Below are 18,671 nucleotides of genomic sequence, written 5' to 3' on the forward strand. Positions count from 1 at the left end.
TTTAATGAAAGAGACTCATTGTCAGGCCAAGAAATAAACATTTGCAAAATCACATTGGCATCCCATGAAGAATTGTACTTTGATACTGGAGAATTAGAAAATGTTACTTCCTTTAAAAGACAAAGATGAGTGGGTGTTCACCAACCAGCTTTCCGTTGATATGAGGGTGATACATTGAAATGACCAAATTATATAGTTTTACTGTTCAATATGTTGTCCCTGAACTGGCTTGAGAAGCTAGAAAATTGGTAATCAAAGTGATATCTGCCGAAAAAGGATTGGAAGATTTTCCCAAGCACCAGCTCGACCAAACAGACCAAGCTGATTTGAAGGCTTTGGTAGTGCTCGGTACCCAAGATTTGTTGATATAGGCAGAAGCTTCAGCTGAAATGCCGGGATATGGTTGGGAAGACCCGCTACCTTCAGACAGATAGGGATAGAGTGTTGTTCAAAACAAGATTGTGAGGATTGCCTTGCAGGCCCAAGAGGAGATCAGGAAAAGATGGTAAGAGAATGGAAAAGTCTATTGCTAGTTCTAGGAGAGGGGAATACTATGCCCGTGACTACCAGAATGAACCACGATTACAAGAATCACATTCTGGCGTTGGACTTGGGAAAGTACTCTGTTGATCATGATAATAGGGGAAACGCATAGTTAGTGGATTGAGACCAGTCGTCAAGGAAAGTGACTGTTGCTAAACCTAAAGGATCTGGACGCCAACTAAAACATAGAAGTAGATGGGAGTTGAGATGAGGTGTATTTGGAAAGGACCACATTTATGGTGAAGCAGGTTGAAAACGGAGGGATGTAGGGCCAGATGTAGGTAGGTTTCCTTTTGCGAGTTGCATATTGCGAGTCCCAGCGACTCGCAATTTGCAACTCGGAAAAGGAAATGCAGAAAGGTGTCTCAGACACCTTTTGCGACTCGCTATGGGGTCGCAAAGACCCACCTCATGAATATTTGTGAGGTGGGTCGCAGTTTGCGACCCCATAGCGAGTCTAGGCACTCACGGGGATGGTGGCCTGCTGGAGACAGTGAATAAAGCAGTTTTTTTTTCTTTTTGCAGCCTGTTTTCCTTAAAGGAAAACGAGCTGCAAAAAGAAAAATTACCGAAACCATTTAGTTTTTTTTTTTTTCAGAGTAGGCAGTGGTCCATAGGGCCACCGCCTGCTCTGAAAAGATCATTTTTTTTGCATTCACAAAGGGGAAGGGGTCCCTTCTCATTTGCGAATGAGTTACCATCCACTTCAAGTGGAACACCCCTTCCTATAGCGAGTCTGGCCCGTAGTCTCCAATCGATGTAATCTTGAAGAAAAAGTGAATGCCAGTCTGCTATGGTATTGAGATTGCCTGGAAGGTATTCTGCTCGAACAGACAGTTTGTGAAGTAGGCAAAACTCCCAAAAGCATGTTGCTAGTTCCGTAGAGGTTTTGATCGTGTGCCATTCAGATGGTTGATGTATTTCGCAGCTGAAAGGTTGTCCATGCGAGGAAGGAGAGAACGTTGTACTCTGTTCTTTGCAAGGCTCACAAAGGAGCATACAAGCATCTTTAAACAGATTATGTGCAATTCAGACTCATGTAGTGACCATATGCCTCTAGTTGAGATTTGTCCACACCGGGTGCCTCAGCCTGTCCGCCTTGCATCAGATTCTAATACAAGATCTGAGGCCGAAGCGAAAATAGTTCTGTCGTTCCATGTATCTAAATTAATGCTTCCCAACCTGTGGTCCGGGGACCTTTGGGGGTCCGCGACTGCTTAGAAAACAAAATTAAATAATATTGGCAGATTAATCAAGTGTGTATAAATAAAGTGGCTAAATGCACAATTGAACATTTTAAAACATACTGTAACTTGTAAGGAATTTGTAATTGGAAGCTAAAATTAAATTAGTATCCTCAGATTGATTCGTGGGAGCAGTGGAGGTGCAACAAACAGAATTTAGTATGGATGAGTTGTGGCTTCAATTGAATTTAGAAAAGCTCCAATATTCCTATTACAATTGAATTTTTATTTATAGTTGTTTGCAAATGAAATAAAATGTATTATCATTTGTGTATGTGTTTGCTGAATGCTCGTTTCTGTATTTTTTGTGTATTCTTTTGCGTTTCAAATCATCTACAATATTTAGGCTGAGGTCCCCAGCTTCTAGTAATGACTCAGTGGGGGGGGTTCCGGATTTTAATAATGATTCATTGAGGGTACCCGGGTTCCAGTAATGATGAAGTGGCAGTCCACAGAAGTTAAAAGGTTGGGAACCACTGATCTAAATGGTCTACCCACCATTGGAGTTCCAACTGGGATTCTTGATCTAGAACAGTGATACTCAAAGTACGGCCCGGGGGGGCACATACGCCCCTCTTGACCTTTATATGCTGCCTCCTGCTTAACAGCAGGACTGGGCTGCTGTTTACTCACCTCTGCACAATGATTTAAATGATGTTAAATAAAAGGCAAGCCTTGATTTAACCGTTAATTGGAGGTAAAGAAAGGAAGTAACTAGTTTGTCCTGCGCCTTTGGCAACACCTACATTTTTAAAGACATATTGCAGCAAAAGTGTAAAAAAATAATAAAGTCAAACTGTATTTGATTAACATGCAGAGTTGTTTCAACTGAGTACATCAGATTATATCAGTGCTTTGAGAAGTATTTTCTTTTTAAGTGATAGTTTCAAAACAAATTCAGAAACATTCATTTAACCCCCACCCTGAAAACAATGCCAATAGTGAACTAAGATGCAAGTCAGTTTTTATGTGCACTCTTTGGGCAGCATGGGTTCCTATTATACATGAACAACTTTATAGTTTATTAAATGAAATACAGGAGAAGGTTTTGTACAGCATACATCCATGAAGTCATTTTGAGGTTCTCTTATATGCAATAAAGAAGAAAAAGGAGGGAAATCGAAATAAAATAATTTCCTAGGATCACACGTTTTGGTAAAGTGGGATAGCCAGGATTCATTGCAGGTTTTCTGGTTTCACATTATGCAGTTCAGCCACTGGATGTATATGCTTTGCTTCTCCTATACCCACCATACTGCACCCCCGCCGCACACCACCCTACCATCATCAGGGCAGCCCTCACAAACCAAACTTTGTGGTCCCTGGGAAAATGTACCCATGATCTAGAAGAATGACATCAGAGTAAGCAAGACCTCTGCCACATGATGGATTTTCAATCTGTGAAGAGCCCGATAATGAAGAGGGCCCTGAAAAATGGCCTGGATTGAAGAGGAAAGAAGACCTACGATCCTTGCAAGGCATCAAAGAGGATTGGTAGAATTCTTCAGTGTGTGAGATTTCGGATTTGATTGCCCGAACTTTGGATTAGGGTAAATGAAGAGTTGCATCCGAAGAGTTTATTAGAAAACTGAGAAATTCCACTTGATTAGAAGGCGTTAGAACTGATTTCTATATGTTTATGATGCATCCTATATCTGAAGGGAGAGAGCAGGTGGTAAGAATTTGAGAATGGAGTGTTTGGAGGTTTTGACACATTCGAAGAATGTCATCCATGTAAATAAATAATCTGATGCCTCGAGACCTGAGGTGGGATGTGGCTGGTTTCATAAATTTTGTAAAGCACCATGGTGCCGATGAGAGACCGAAGGCAAGAGAAGACAACTGATATGTTTCGCCTTGCCATTGAAACTGGAGGTACTTTCTGTGTTTTTGATGGATGGCTACCGTTAAGTAAGCATTCAGACGTACCATCCAATTGTGCTGGAGTAAAGCTTCCCGGAGATGAATGATAGTTTCCATTTTGAAATGGCGATAATCTGAGGTTTGTGACCGGTCTCATCTTTTTGTTTTTCTACTGCATTAAGAAGAGCGAGCTTAAGTATTCTTCAGGATGACAGTAATTTCAGTAGCTTATTTGTGAAGAAGAGAGAGAATTCCCTGTTAAATCAGAGCAGACATTTTGATTGAAAACTTGGGAGGAGGAGATAAGGAGGTTTGAAAAGGAGTTTTGTAAAGGTCTATAGAATAGCCGTAAACTGTGTTTAATACCCAGAGATATCAAGTGATTAATTGGCATTTGTGTAGAAAAATACGTAAACGCTCCCTACGATATGAGGACCTGAAGAGAGACACACTTGCGGGTTGTGAGCTCATGCTGGGTCTGTGGCCACTTCTGCGGTAACCTCTAGATCTCCATGGGTAGAATTCAGGATTAAATTCTTGGTAACAAGAGTTGTAGGAGCCTCTGTAACTTTGATTCCTGAAGTTTTGGCCAGTAAAGCGGCTCCTGCCTCTCCTGGCCTTTGCAAAAGCTTGATTGGAAAATACTTTTTTTTTTTAGAGATTGTTGATCCTTGTCTAACGAAGCAAAGGTGAAAACATACTTGATAAGTTTCTTGATGAAGGAGTCACCGATCAATAAACCTTTGATGCTGGGATCCATGGTAGCAAGGTTGGCCAGTTTAGGTTACAGTTTCAAGAGTTAACCCTTGCGTAACTTGTGAGTAATTGCAGAATTAGCATTGCTTAAAGGCAAAAGGCTCTATGTGTCAAAAAATACAGTTGTTTGGCGTCAATAAAGGTGCCATCTACTCTGGCAGTTTCAGCAATGTCAAACATACAAGACAGAACACCAACAATGTCCAGCAATTTACCGTGGCATGTACACCAGGACATGTCAACTCCCTTACGGAGATCTTTCTCAAACGTCAAAAAGAAAGTCGGCATAGACAGCATATAAGGGTCAGTAGTAGGAGTGGACGTAATCTGTAAAGGAAGACAAGGTCTAGGACACATGGATTTGAGTCTGGCTCTGGTTTGCTTGTCCTGAGGTAATCTTAACTTAGCAGATATATATTCTACCTACGTGTTTCGAAGGCAGACATTTTGTAGAACCGAGAGGGTGTATGAGTTAAGGATCAAACATAGGAAGGCCATCAGAATCCAAAATTGTTGAGGAATAAAAAGGATCAGAAGAATTAGAGCGCAATTTTCTTGCCAAGAAAGGCAAGGTGGACCTGACCAAAAATCAGAGTCGCCCATACCATCCTGATCATTATCCATATCTAAATAGGGCATGTGGGACACGTCGTCTTCAGTATCGTGAATATTGGATTTAATGATTTTTTAAAATATTTTTTGATTTTCCCCTCCTTAGTAAAAGGAGCTTCTTCCTCAATCCCTTGTGGTGAATTCTCACCAATCACAAGCACAATATTTCATTTCATATTAGTAGATTCTTCTGTGGGAGCCGAAGGGAGACCTTCCCTGGCCTTGCGATTTCTGCTTTCTCCCAACAGATTGGGCCAAGATAGTGTGAGACATCAGAGTAAGCACAGTGTTTTCAATTTTTTTTGTAATTTTTTTCATGGGAGCTGAAACGGTTTGTGCCACTGAGGATTGAAAAAAAACATTAAGGTAATTTTTTAAAAAAAATGTCATCCTCTGTACTTGGGACCAAATTAAATGAATTACCCAGCTCAATGGTGACATATTTGGAAAAATATGAATAATGCCAATAAAAAGTTACCCAGTAGTTGAAGGGTTAAAGGATAAGAGGCTGGAGAGTTTGGCAGGAAGCTCCACCCAGAGTTGGAGATTTTCAGATGAATGTTGGGAGGAGAGAAGGGGGTGGAGAAGGCCGCACCTCTGGGTCCGATTTGGAGCTTCCTCAGGCGAGGGTGTCGGAAGGAGAAAGGCGCTCCAACTGAAAAAGCGGAGGAAATTAAGGGGGTTATTACAACTTTGGAGGAGGTGTTAATCCGTCCCAAAAGTGACGGTAAAGTGACGGATATACCACCAGCCGTATTACGAGTCGATTATATCCTATGGAACTCGTAATACGGCTGGTGGTATATCCGTCACATTTGGGACAGATTAACACCTCCTCCAAAGTTGTAATAACCCCCTAAGTCCTGAAATGCAGAATACCAGAAATAATGTGCCGGGAATGGATATAAAATGGTTTATCAACAATCTCACAGGCGTGTTGCAACGCACCAAACAAAAAAAGCGACCACAACCAAAGTAAAGGGGACAACTAGGAAGATGTTCTCGCACAGGTGAGGAAAAGAAAACCAGACACACTATAAGCGTAAAAATCAATCCTAAAACCTATAATACTAAAAATATGTACATGTAAGTGGTACGATATGCACAATACTTAACTGCAAACCGCAAGAAAAGAGATCTACTTGCAGTCAAGTTAGGTATTAGTAGGGACCTCCTCGCCCTGGCTTGTGACATTTCTTACTACTTTTGTTTTCTTAATGGCTCTTATTCCCAAGCCTTGTAGGATTTGTAGTTCTCGTTGTTTCTTAGCTGCTGCTATAGAAAATAAAGCAAGAAGAGAAAGCATAATATGAGCCTCCAGTCTTGCCATAAAATCTGAAGGTGTTGGTTGCATAATCAAAAATTAAAGGTATAAGTTTAGAATTTATAATTTTTGTGTAGTTTGGTTCGTATCTAAAGAATAAATAAAATTGTAGTAATTTAAAGTTTCCACGTAAATTATAAATTTAAGGTATACTATAACTTTAGAATCTGTAATCTTTGTGTAGTTTAGTTTTGGTTTCTATAGAAACAATAAACAGAGTATTCCTAACTATAACATAAGTTTAACCTTTGTTTTTTAAATTGAATTTTAATGTTTTTTTATTTTAATAAAAATGTAATTTAAAGTGTACAGTTTTGTGTTGTTGAGTGGAGTTACGTTAAGTAGAGTGGTGGACAGTGTTGTACACTGTAGTGTCATATAGAGTAGTGTTGTATAGTGGAGTAGATTGAAGTGTGTTAAAGTGGAGTGGCATATAGTAGAATAGCGTAGAGTAGAGTGGAGTAGCATAGTGTGGAGTATGGTACAGCGGGGTGGCTTAGAGTTGAATAGCGTACAGTGGAGTGGTGTAGGTGGAAGTGATGTAGTGAAGTATGGTATAGTGCAGTAGTGTACAGTGGAATACAGTACAGTGGAATAGAATAGAGTGGCATATAGTGGAGTGAGGTAAAGTGTAGTGGTGTAAAGTGGAATAACATGGGGTGGACTGGCGTACACTGCAGTGGCATACAGTGGAGTGGTATGCAGTGGTATAGGATACAGTGGAGAGGCATAGAGTATAGTAGCTTTGAGTGAAGTGGTGTACACTGTAGTTTCGTACAATGGAATAGCGTATAGCGGCAGAGCGTAGATTGTAGTGGCATGCAGTGGAATGCCGTGGAATAGAGTGAAATAGTGTAAAGTGTAAGGGTTTAGAGTGGAGGGACATATACTGAAGTGCCGTACAGTGGAATACTTTACTGTTGATTGTCACACAGTAGATTGGCGTTTGCTGGAGTGGCGAATACTGGAGTGATGTAGAGTGCATTGACGTAAAGTGGAATAGCATAGAGTGGTGAGTTGTAGAGTGGAGTGGGGTGGAGTGGAGTTGCATACGGTGTAATAGTATAGAGTAGAGTGGCATAGCATGGAGTTTGGTGGCATTGAGTGGAGTGCCATGGAGTGGAGTGGCATACAGTGGAGTAGCATAGAGTACAATAGCATTCTGTGTAGTGGTGTAGAGTGAAGTGCCATACAGTAGAATGGCATAGAGTACAATGGTGTACAGCGGAATAGCAGAGTGGGATGCACACAGTGGAGTAGTGTAGATGGGAGTGGTGAAGAGTGGAGTGCGTAGAGTGCATCAGCATAGAGTGGAATAGCGTAGAGTGGAGTGGGGTGGACTGCAGTGGGGAAGCGTGTAGTGGCATAGAGTGTAATAGTATAGAGCAGAGTGGTGTACATTGGAGTGATGTAACCGTGTTGTTAAATTCTGTACGGTGAAGTGGTGTGGTGTAGAGTGGAGTTGCATAGAAATTATTAGTGTAGAGTGTAGTGTTGTGAAGTGGACTTGCGTAGAGTGGAGATGAGTACAGTGGAGCGGCATAGACTGCAGTGTGGTACAACAGAGTGTTTTAGAGTGTAATAGCATAGTGTGGAGTCGCATATAGGAAGTTGGCGTAGAGTAGAGAGGCATATAAAGGAGTGACAGAGTGGAGTGGTGTAGAGTGTAATAACATAAAGTGGAGTGAAGTGGCGTATAGAGGAGTGTGGTACTTAAAACAAATGTAGTGTGAAAGTGGGTGAACAAATGTAGTTGTTATGTGCCAGAAATATAGATTTTGAAGTGTAAATGCTCATTTGTGGTAGTAGGTATAAATAGTGTAAGTAGTGTTAAAGTTATCAGAGTCAAAATACTTAATTGTTATAAATGGGGTCCCTAGTTGGCAGTCAGTTTACACCCTATCCAAGTAGGGACCCTCACTCTAATCAGGGTAAGGGAGATACTCAGCTCAGATAACCCCTACTTATCCCCTTGGTAGCTTGGCACAAGCTGTCAGGCTTATCTCAGAGGCAATGTGTAAAGTATTTGTACACCACAAAAGGACTCCACACCAGTTTACAAAAATTGCCAATATTTATCTAACTTAAACAAGACCAAAGTGACAAAAAGGCCCACATACCCAAGTAAAGGTATCACATCTGAAACTAAAAAGGAGTCTTAATCCATAATGATCAATGGAAGCGTTGTTTTAGCACAAAGTACCTGGTATGCGTCAAAATAAAGCCATAAGGGGGCGTGGGAAAAGCAAGCAATGCGTCGATTCCGTACTCGCAAGTCAGGTCATGCGTCGATTCGTTCTCCACTGGGTAATTGATGTGTCAGTTCTTTCCTCGCAGGGAAGGGATGCGTCAATTCCCAGGCAGGCAGCCTGGAGTGTGTGCAGTGATGTTATAGATTTTGACACCCAGGGACGATGTGTGGAAAATCCGGACACACAGCAGCGATTAATCTGTGCTGAGCTGTCGATGCATCGATTTCACTGACACTGCATCGATTGTTCTGCTGCTCGGCTCCAGTGGGTGGATTTTGACCTTGGTTTCACCAGCTTCACCTTTTAAGGGCCCAGTGTCTGGATGTGGCACCACTTGGCAGGGTAGGAGTCTCAGAAAAAGGTGCAGGTGCTGGCAGATGAAGTCTTTGATGGCCCTGAGAGTTCAGAACAGTGGGCAAGCTCAGTCCAAGCCCTTGGAGAAACTTCACAAGCAGGATTTCACAAGCAGTCCTTTCACTCTTTAAGGTAGAAGCAGCAGCAGCAGGCCAGCACAGCAAAGCAACAGCCAGAGTGGCAGGTTCTCCTCAAGCATCAAGCCCTTCTCCTTGGCAGATGCTCGTCTTGATTCAGAAGTCGTGGGGTTTTGGGTCCACTACCTATACCCCTTTCTGCCTTTGAAGTAGTCAAACTTCAAAGGAAAGTATTTGTAGCGCACAAGACCCTGCCTCTTCCTTGCCCTGACTCAGACACACACTAGCGGGTTGAAGACTGTATTGTTAGAGGACAGGAGCAGCCCTTTTAAGTGCAGGTGTCAGCTCCTCCCTCCCACTCATCATCCCAGGAAGACTCATCAGGAAATACAGGACACATCTCAGCTCCCTTTGTGTCACCGTCTAGAGGGAATTCACAAACAGCCCAATTGTCAGTCTGACCCAAACGTTTTATTCAGCAGCCAGGCGGAAGCACAGACTGGTTAAGCAAGAAAGTGCCTAATTTCTAAAAGTGGCATTTTCAAACTTACAATCTAAAAACCAACATCACTAAAAGATGTATTTTTAAATTGTGAGCTCAGAGACCACAAACTCCATGTCTCTACCTGCTCCCAATGGGAAATTATACTTAGAAGGTATTTCTAGGCAATCCCCATGTTAAGCTATGGCAGAGAGAGGCCTTGCAATAGTGAAAATAAATATTTGCTTTTATTTCACTATCAGGACATGTAAACCACACCAGTACACATCCTTCCTTTTAAATACAAAGCACCCTGCCCATAGGGCTACCTAGGACCTACCTTAGGGGTGACTCACATGTTTTAAAATAAAAGGTTTGGGCCTGGCAAGTGGGTACACTTGCCTGGTCGAATGGGCAGTGCAAAACTGCACACACAGGCACTACAGTGAGAGGTCTGAGATGTTTACAGAGCTTCTCATGTCGGTGGCTCAACCAGTGCTGCAGGGCCACTAATAGCATTTGATTTACAGGTCCTGGGCACCTTAGTGCAGTTTACTAGAGACTTAAAATGCCATTCCAATCACCAATACAATTTAGACAGAGAGCATATGCACTTTAGCAATGGTTAGCAGTAGTAAAGTGTGAGAGCTCGACCACTCACCTGAAAAGCAGGTCACCTGCAGTGGCGATGACTCCCAGGACAGCTCTCAGCACTGTCTATCTTAACATGGGAGTCTCTGCAGGTGTCCCCAAAGCGAGGGGGATTTGGATGAGAGAGAGATACTGCCACTGCTCCCCACCCCCTATTCTGGGGGGTGTAGGTGGTTGGTGTCACTGCATTGCTGAGGTGTCAGGTTCTATACAGGAAAGGAACAGGTATGAGTGACGTGCTGCTCACAACTTAAGCTCACACACTCACTCAAACCCCCAGATAATCACCTGTCACTCAACTTGCTTCCTTGTACTTTCTCTCCACTCGGTAGGTCTGGCAGGAATGCGCCACTATTGCTTTGGACTTCTCTCCATCCTATATTGTGTTAAGTAATTACAATTGACTTTGTTGCACACACTAAACATGTAACTTAACTGAAACACACAAAACAGGAATATGTGTTCCCACAAGCAAATATGCATAAGCACTGGTTGAACAATAAAGCTCAGAAAACTTTCAAAACATGATTGCCCTCCAAGTTCTCTTTTGTGACAGTCACTGACATTGAGTATGGATCAACGCTGAAAATGATTCATAGGAATATGTGATTTTGTTAGTAATAGGCGGCACACGCAAACATTAATGAGCGTTATATTCTTACAACAGGTTTTAGGTGCGTCACTTTCTTTGACAGGTCACAAGTTAAAGACAACAAGTGGCTGAATAAGAGTAATAATAAAAATAATCAAGGGTAAACAGTCTTTCTGACATTCTTGCTAACCACCTTGGATGCCTCGCTTTCTAAAATGAAAGTCACCAAAGTCTTTTAAAAAATTAGTTAAAAAACATTCACACTCCTGTGAGTGCCTTTTGTTTTGTCACTTAGCTTCACTGGGAAAAGTCCTGGATTCTGGTTGCCGGGCAACAGTAAGAAAGCCTTGGGGAATTATCTGCTGGGCTGGTTCTCAACCTCAGCTTAGTCTTTTCCCTGGTTACCGGGCAATAATGAAGAAGTTTGGAGGAGTTGGCTGACCCTCTTGACCTCAGCCCTGCAGAAACAGGAAACAAAGCCAAGCACTGCCTGACTTTCGTCAGGCTATTTATATTATTTCTTGGAAGAAGTCACCTGTAGCACATGGCAAACAGAAGAGCAGGAGGGTGTTGCCTAGCAACCAGGACAGCAGCTGTCTAAAAATGTGCAGAGGCTCAGATGTTACAAACCGGCTTTGTGGGAGAAGAATAAAGCAGAATAAACAAGCCTTGGGAATGGCAACTGTGCTCATTAACAGCAACAAGTAACAAGCCTTGATTAAACCTAGCAATGGCAACTCAGTGCAGTTGACTGCACTCATCATCTAACATAACATGGTTGAGCCAGCACCCTTGGAGTAGCTGGCTGCACACAACACAAGAACTGCACCTGGATGAGGGAATCACAGCATAAAGTGCCCAAAGTGCTAAAGTCAACAAAAACAGGTCAGAAAAACTAGGAGGAAGGAGGCAAAATGTTTGGGGATGACCCTTCAAAAAGGCCCAGGCCCAACAATAATGTATTGTGGCGCTGTATACAGTGGTAACTTCGCAGTATACTGCGGATCTGATAGAGACTTCTAGTTGCAAATTATTTACCTTCGAATTGTCCCCAGGCATCAGACTGGCCCCTGAAGATTTTCGTGAGCAGTACCCCTGGGCGGCGTTAGGTGGCGTCAGTCAGCTCTGTGTTCATCGTTAGCAGTGTCTGTGCCGGATATGATGTCACAGTTCCTATATAGGGGCCACCCCGGCGCTCTGACGTCAGTTCTTTTCTTTCCACGCCAGCAACCACTGATCTGAAGACAGTTATCCCTCAGTTGCTTTTTGACTGCCTTTTTTGACTTTTTGCCCCCAAACAATGTGAGTGTTCTACTCCAGGTGCGTTAAGGATGACCTCTAGAAAGACCAGCTTCTAGCCCTGTGGATCCTGTCATCGGGCGATGTCCATGATGGATCCGCACCTTGTGTGTCTTTGGTGCCTGTAGCGTGATCACAACCCAAAATCGGTCTCCGAGTGTCGGCCCATGCATCTGAAGGCTTTGAGAGAGCGGTCCCTGAAGCTGATGGCAGTCCGATGGTCAAGTCTGCACATTTCGAGTTTTCGGTCAAGCAGACGGTCCGGGATCGGTCAAGGAGCAGCCCGACACCTCAGGAGTGCCTTTGGGCCCCCACTGAGTCTGAAGGGGCCCCTTCGGATTCTGTGCCTTCGGACTTGGCGCACCAAAGGATCCAGTCCTGGATCTGGACCTTTATCCGTCGTACCATCCCAGCCTTCCCTGACGCTGACACTCCAGGTGCCGTACACACTCACAAGTAGCTGGACCTTTTAGAATACCAGCCTCATGAACCTATGGACTGGCCTGAAGACTTGGGTGAGGCCAATGGTCTGGATACTTGTCCAGATACTGGCATGCTTTCTCACCCTACCCTGGCTATGGAGGAGGGAGCGTCTTATGCTATTGTGGTGAGAAGAGTGGCTGAGGTCCTGGAACTTCAGCTGCCTTCAGTGGCTGTCAAGACTAATCTCTTGACAGAGGTACTACAACCGGGAACTTCCATCTCAGAACCTCTGGTTCTATTTAATGAGGCCCTCACCTACGTCTCGCTGAGTACCTGGTCCAAACTCAGCACAGGGGCTCCTGTGATTAGGACAATTGCCTGTCACCATTGCCCTGCACTGGGCGACTCAGGTTTCTTGACACAAAAGCCCACCCCTGAGAGGTTGGTGGTCCTAGCCTCTACCTCCCATGGTGCGTTCCCTTCCACTCCCCCGAGAGGATATCCAAAAGGTTGGACTCACTTGGGAAGAAGATGTTTTCTTCTGCCAGCCTTGCATTGAGGTCCGTGAACACTGCATACCTTTTGGGCTGTCATTCCCACACACTGTGGGACACAGTTGCACAAGTTTTGCCAAAGGTTCTGGAGGAGGCCCAGGCTGTACTGTATCAAGCAGTTGCTGATGGGAGAAACACTGTGAAGTTCACAATCCGTTACTGTCTGGACACAACCAACTGAAGTCCCTTTTGTACATAGGTTCCTCAAATGTCTTACACATCTTTTTCCTCCACCCCCATTCATTATGCCCCAATGAAATCTGAATTTGGTTTTGACATTTCTGATGTGCACTCCTTTCAAGCCTCTCCACAATTGTCCTCTCAGGCTTCTCACTTTAAAAACAGCTTTCCGTGTGGCCATTACATCTGCCTACAGAGTGAGTGAGCTGCAGGCTTTGTCATCTAAGCTGCCCTACCTTTCCATCTATCCTGACAAAGTGGTGCTTTGCACTAGGGCTTCCTTTCTGCCAAATGTCATTACTCCCTTTCATGTAGGCCAATCCATCACTTTGCCTACTTATTATGCACCCCTGCATCCTTCTAAGGAAGAGGGGAGACTCCACCTCCTGGACCCAAAAAGAGCATTGTTAATATACCTTGATCGTCCAAGAGAGTTTTGGGTGGATGGCCAACTCTTTATAGGGTATGTGGGTACGAAGAAAGGTCAGGCAGTGCAGAAGCGGACCATCATCACATGGGTCGTAGTGTTTATTAGGATCTGCTAGGCACTGGCCAAGAAGCAACCCCCTGAGGGTGTGCGTGCTCATTCTACCTGAGCTAAAGCTGAGACCACTGCGTTATCACACGGAGCTCTATTCCTTGACCTCTGTCAGGTGGCAACGTGGGCATCTCTGCACACGTTTACCAAACACAACTGCCTGAACAGTCATGTCCGTAGGGACAGGCACTTATCCAGTTCAGTCCTGCAGTACTTTCTAGTATGAACTTGGTTCGCAGCCCCACCTCTGTGAATGGTATTGCCTGGTTATTATTTATAGGTAAGGAATCTAAAAGTAGAAGTCTCTTTCAGATGAACAAGTTACTTGCCTTCTAGCTAGTTCCAGATTCCTTACTGACTCATCCATCCTCCCCGCTTTACGAACTGATTTCTCAGGCAGGAAGTCCCCTTCCAGGGCCTTAGTTTTGATTTACCAGTAGTACATTTCTTTATGGCTCTGCATGTTTGGCGTGGAAACTCATGAACATAAACTGACGTCAGAGTGCCGGAGTGGTGCCTATATATGGATCACAACATCGTATCTGGTGCAGATGATGCAGATGACAGAGGTAGAGGGGATCGACGCCACCTAATGGCATGCAGGAGTACTGCTCACAAAAATATTCCTGAACCAGTGTGATGCCTGGGGAGAATTCAAAGGTAAGGAATCTGCAACTAGATATTGTCTCTACCAAGTAAGGCATTACCGAAGGTAAGTAACTTGTTCTACATACCGATAGGAAGGCAGTGTCTGACTGGCTAGTGACTGTCTTTACAAAACTTAAAAGGCAGCTATGTAGTTTTCAGAACACTTTTGCTGTGGTCTGGATTAGAGCCTTACAGCTAGGTAGGTATTTCATATCATTGTTGTTCCCTACCTATTACCACTTTATGAAAGTTGTTAGAAATGTGGTCTTTGGTTGACAGTCAGGTTACCCCCTGTTCAAGCAAGGACCCTCACTATAGTCAGGGTAAAAAAGAATCACCCTCAGCTGACCCCTGCTTACCCCCTTGGTAGCTTGGCAGAGCAGTAGGCTTAACTTCAGAGTGCTAGGTGTAAAGTATTTGTGCCAACACACACAGTAACTTAATGAAAACACTACAAAATGACACAACACAGGTTTAGAATAATAGGAAATAGGCCAAAACGACAAAAATCCACAATATACAAGTCAAGTTATCAATAAAAATGCAAAAAAAGAGTCTTTAAGTAGTTTTAAACACACACACTAACACTGTTAGCGTGAAAATGTACCTTGGATGCATCAAAAATAACCCTGCACGGGCAAGTGTGCGTCAAAAAGGGCTTGCGATGCGTCAATATCACTCACGAGCGAGACCTTGCTTCGTTTCTCCTTTCATCGGGTCGGGGCACATTGACACATCGCTCTCCTGCGGAGAGAAGAAACAATCCGGTCAGCACTCTCGGGTCTGGGCTGGCCTTGTGTTGTTTTTACACGCCCAGCGGTACTTGCGTCAGAAATCCAGCCACACGATGATCTGGAAACCACGCAGTGCTGGTTGCGATCTCCCAGCCTCCATCAGCGATGCTGCGCGTTGTTTCTCCTGCTCCGTGCGCCGATTCTTCGTTCACGTTTCCCGCGAGTGTCGTTTTTCAGTCGCGGAGTGGGCGGCGCGTCGTTTCTTCAGCCGCAGATCGGAGTCGCGTCGATCTTTTCCCCACACAGTGCTCTGTTCGTGGATTTCCTTTTCTTTAGGCTGCTAGCTTCTCCTTTCAGGGTCCCAGGAACTGGAAAGGCACCACAGGGCAGAGTAGGAGTCTCTACAGAGACTCCAGGTGCTGGCAGAGAGAAGTCATTGCTGTCCCTGAGACTTCAAACAACAGGAGGCAAGCTCTAAGTCAAGCCCTTGGAGAGTTCTTCTCAAGATGGAAGGCACACAAAGTCCAGTCCTTGCCCTCTTACTCTGACAGAAGCAGCAACTGCAGGATAGCTCCACAAAGCACAGTCACAGGCAGGGCAGCTCTCCACAAGTGTTTCTAATGTCTGTGGTTTTAGGTGCCCTTCTTATACCCAATTTCTCCTTTGAAGTAGGCCTACTTCAAAGTAATGCCTCTCTTGAATGTGAAATCCTGCCTTGCCCAGGCCAGGCCCCCGACATTCACCAGGGGGTTAGAGACATGCATTGTGTAAGGGCAGGCACAGCCTTTCAGGTGTGAGTGACCACTCCACCCCTCCCTCCTAGCACAGATGGCCCTTCAGGAAATGCAGACTACACTCCAGCTCCCTTTGTGTCACTGTCTAGTGTGAGGTGCAACCAGCCCAACTGTCAAACTGACCGAGACAGGGAATCCACGAACAGGCAGAGTCACAGAAATGGTATAAGCAAGAAAATGCTCACTTTCTAAAAGTGGCATTTTCAAACACGCAATTTAAAAATCAACTTTACTAAAAGATGTATTTTTAAATTATGAGCTCAGAGACCCCAAACTCCACATGTCTATCCGCTCCCAAAGGGAATCTACACCTTAATCAGATTTAAAGATAGCCCCCATGTTAACCTATGAGAGGGACAGTCCTTGCAACAATGAAAAACTAATTTAGCAATATTTCACTGTCAGGACATATAAAACACATTACTATGGCCCTCATTACAACCCTGGCAGTCAAAGACCGCCAGGGCTGTTTTGTTGGATGCACCACCAACAGGCTGGCGGTGCAATCCATGGAATTACGACCACGGCGGAAGCACTGCGGTCGCACCGCCGGGACTGGCGGTTTACCGCCACGTTGGTCCCGGCGGTTGTAATCCTCCAGGGCAGTACTGCTTGCAGCGCTGCCCAGGGGATTACGAGTCCCCCTCCCGCCAGCCTTTTCATGGCGGTAGGAACCGCTATGAAAAGGCTGGTGGAAAGGGTAGTCGCGGGGCCCCTGGTGGCCTCTGCACTGCCCATGCCTTTGGCATGGGCAGTGCTTTTGGCATGGGCAGTGCAGTGGCCCCCTGCCACGGCCCCATGGAGCTTTTCACGGTCTGCTAAAAGCGCGACGGGTGCAACAGCACCCGTCGCACCGCCGCAACACCACCAGCTCCATTTGGAGCCGGCTCCCGTGTTGCAGCCGACATCCCTGCTGGGCGGGCGGGCGGAAACTCGGTTTCTTCTGGCCTTCTTCTGGTGGGCATTGACCTGCATGGGTGACAGACAGAAGGAGAAAGTTATGTAGACTGGCACTATACCAACAGTAGTGGACTGTAAACAGCAGACCCACTTAATGCCCACACAGACCCATCCTCACGGTTCACTTGCGTAAACACAATGCCGCCTGTATGGATGTACTCCCTGACAGGAACATGTACGCCATTCACCCTCACACACACCCCTATCACACATGCCTATGGCATTTGGCTCACCTGTTCCTCGGTGCCCCATACAGCTGTCCATACAGGGGTAGGACCCCTTCCACCGGCTTCTCCAGCTCTTCTTGGGTGAAGGCTGGGGACCTATCACCTGCAGAACGTGGCATGATGGCTCCCAGAGACATTTCACAGCATCTCATCTCGTGGAGGTCTTGCTTGCAAGAGTGTCAGGAGTCGAGTGATCAAGGCTGCAGAAAATGGCGGTTACAGCCACCGCGTACAGGACCATCGCCGCCTGCGGTGATCGCCATTGGCTCCAGTCCCCCATAGGCAGCAATGTTACCCAATGAGAAGTTGCACGGCAGTTGCGACCGCCTACTGCAATGACGACAGACGCCAGCGGACTTAGGTCAATTCCCTCTGTCCAGTGCTGCAGGGCAAACGGCTGCCATTTTATGCCCATATCATGCCATGATGCATGAAAATAAGTGTGCCATACACTCTTTTCATGTGAATGCGGGGTAGCCTATGTTATGACATTATAGTTTAGTTTATACATGTGACATGCATGACACAGTGGCCTTATATTGCTGGTTGTCATAGGAAATGCATGTCCAGATAGCACATCGTCCTAGAGGTGGTGTAACCGTTTAGGTAATTAGCATGGCTACATACATGCTCAGTGCAGGACAGCTCAGTGTACCACATATGGAACCCAACACATGTGTGATGTATGTCAGAAACTATTGATCAGGGGCAGCAATCTACAGCAAGGATGGAGTCCATGCCGCTTCAGCATGCCCTATATAGTATGTGTCAGCAGTGTGCGGCTGACTACAGTGTTAGGTGTACATAGGTGTACAGTGTGCATACATGTTCTGCTAACATGTGTGGAGTGCTTATCACACATACCCTATCATGAGGATATTGAGACATGCACTAGTGTACCGTCTGCTAGTGGACCTTGCAACCCTGGAGGAGAGGCATATCATTCAGACCTATTGTCTGAATTGTCAGACCATCATGGATCTATGTACCCAGTTCGAGACACATCTATTGCCTGCCATATGTAATCCCTATGCCATCCCTCCCACAGTTCAAGTTCTGTCAGTGCTACACTTTCTTACCACAGACTCCTTTCAGATTACAGTGGGCTTGGCAGCAGGACGTCACAGCCTATGTTCAGTCTTGTGTTGAAGGATGTACTGTGTGCTTTATTGAAGCACATGGACAGCTACATCAGGTTCCCCCAACTAGGGGATTTGGCCTAAGTGAAGGCAGACTTCTATGATGTGGGACACATCACTCATGTGATAGGGGCCAAAGATGGCACTCATATAGCCTTGGTCCCTCTCAGTGGCAATGAACAGGTGTATAGGAACAGGAAAAGCTACCATTCCATCAATGTTCAGGTGGTGTGTGTGGCAGACCAATTAATCTCCAAAGTGCCAGCCACGTTTCCTGGATCTGTGCATGACTCCTACATTCTGAGGAACAGCAATGTCCCCCACATGATGGCACGACTACAGAAAGAGAGGGCTTGCCTCATTTGTATGTTTGCATTTAGATGTGTGTCTCTGTTATGGCACCTGTCATCACATATTCCCTGTGGG

General features: G+C 45.0%; 1 protein-coding gene across 2 annotated transcripts in view; it reads left to right on the top strand.

The window, feature by feature from the left end:
* The window catches only part of ALPK3 (alpha kinase 3), a 996,430-nt gene that overhangs the window by 682,972 nt on the left and 294,787 nt on the right, over positions 1-18,671 (top strand). The window lies entirely within an intron of this gene.

This window comes from Pleurodeles waltl, chromosome 3_1 (assembly GCF_031143425.1).
Source record: "Pleurodeles waltl isolate 20211129_DDA chromosome 3_1, aPleWal1.hap1.20221129, whole genome shotgun sequence".
Classification (NCBI taxonomy): Eukaryota; Metazoa; Chordata; class Amphibia; order Caudata; family Salamandridae; genus Pleurodeles; species Pleurodeles waltl.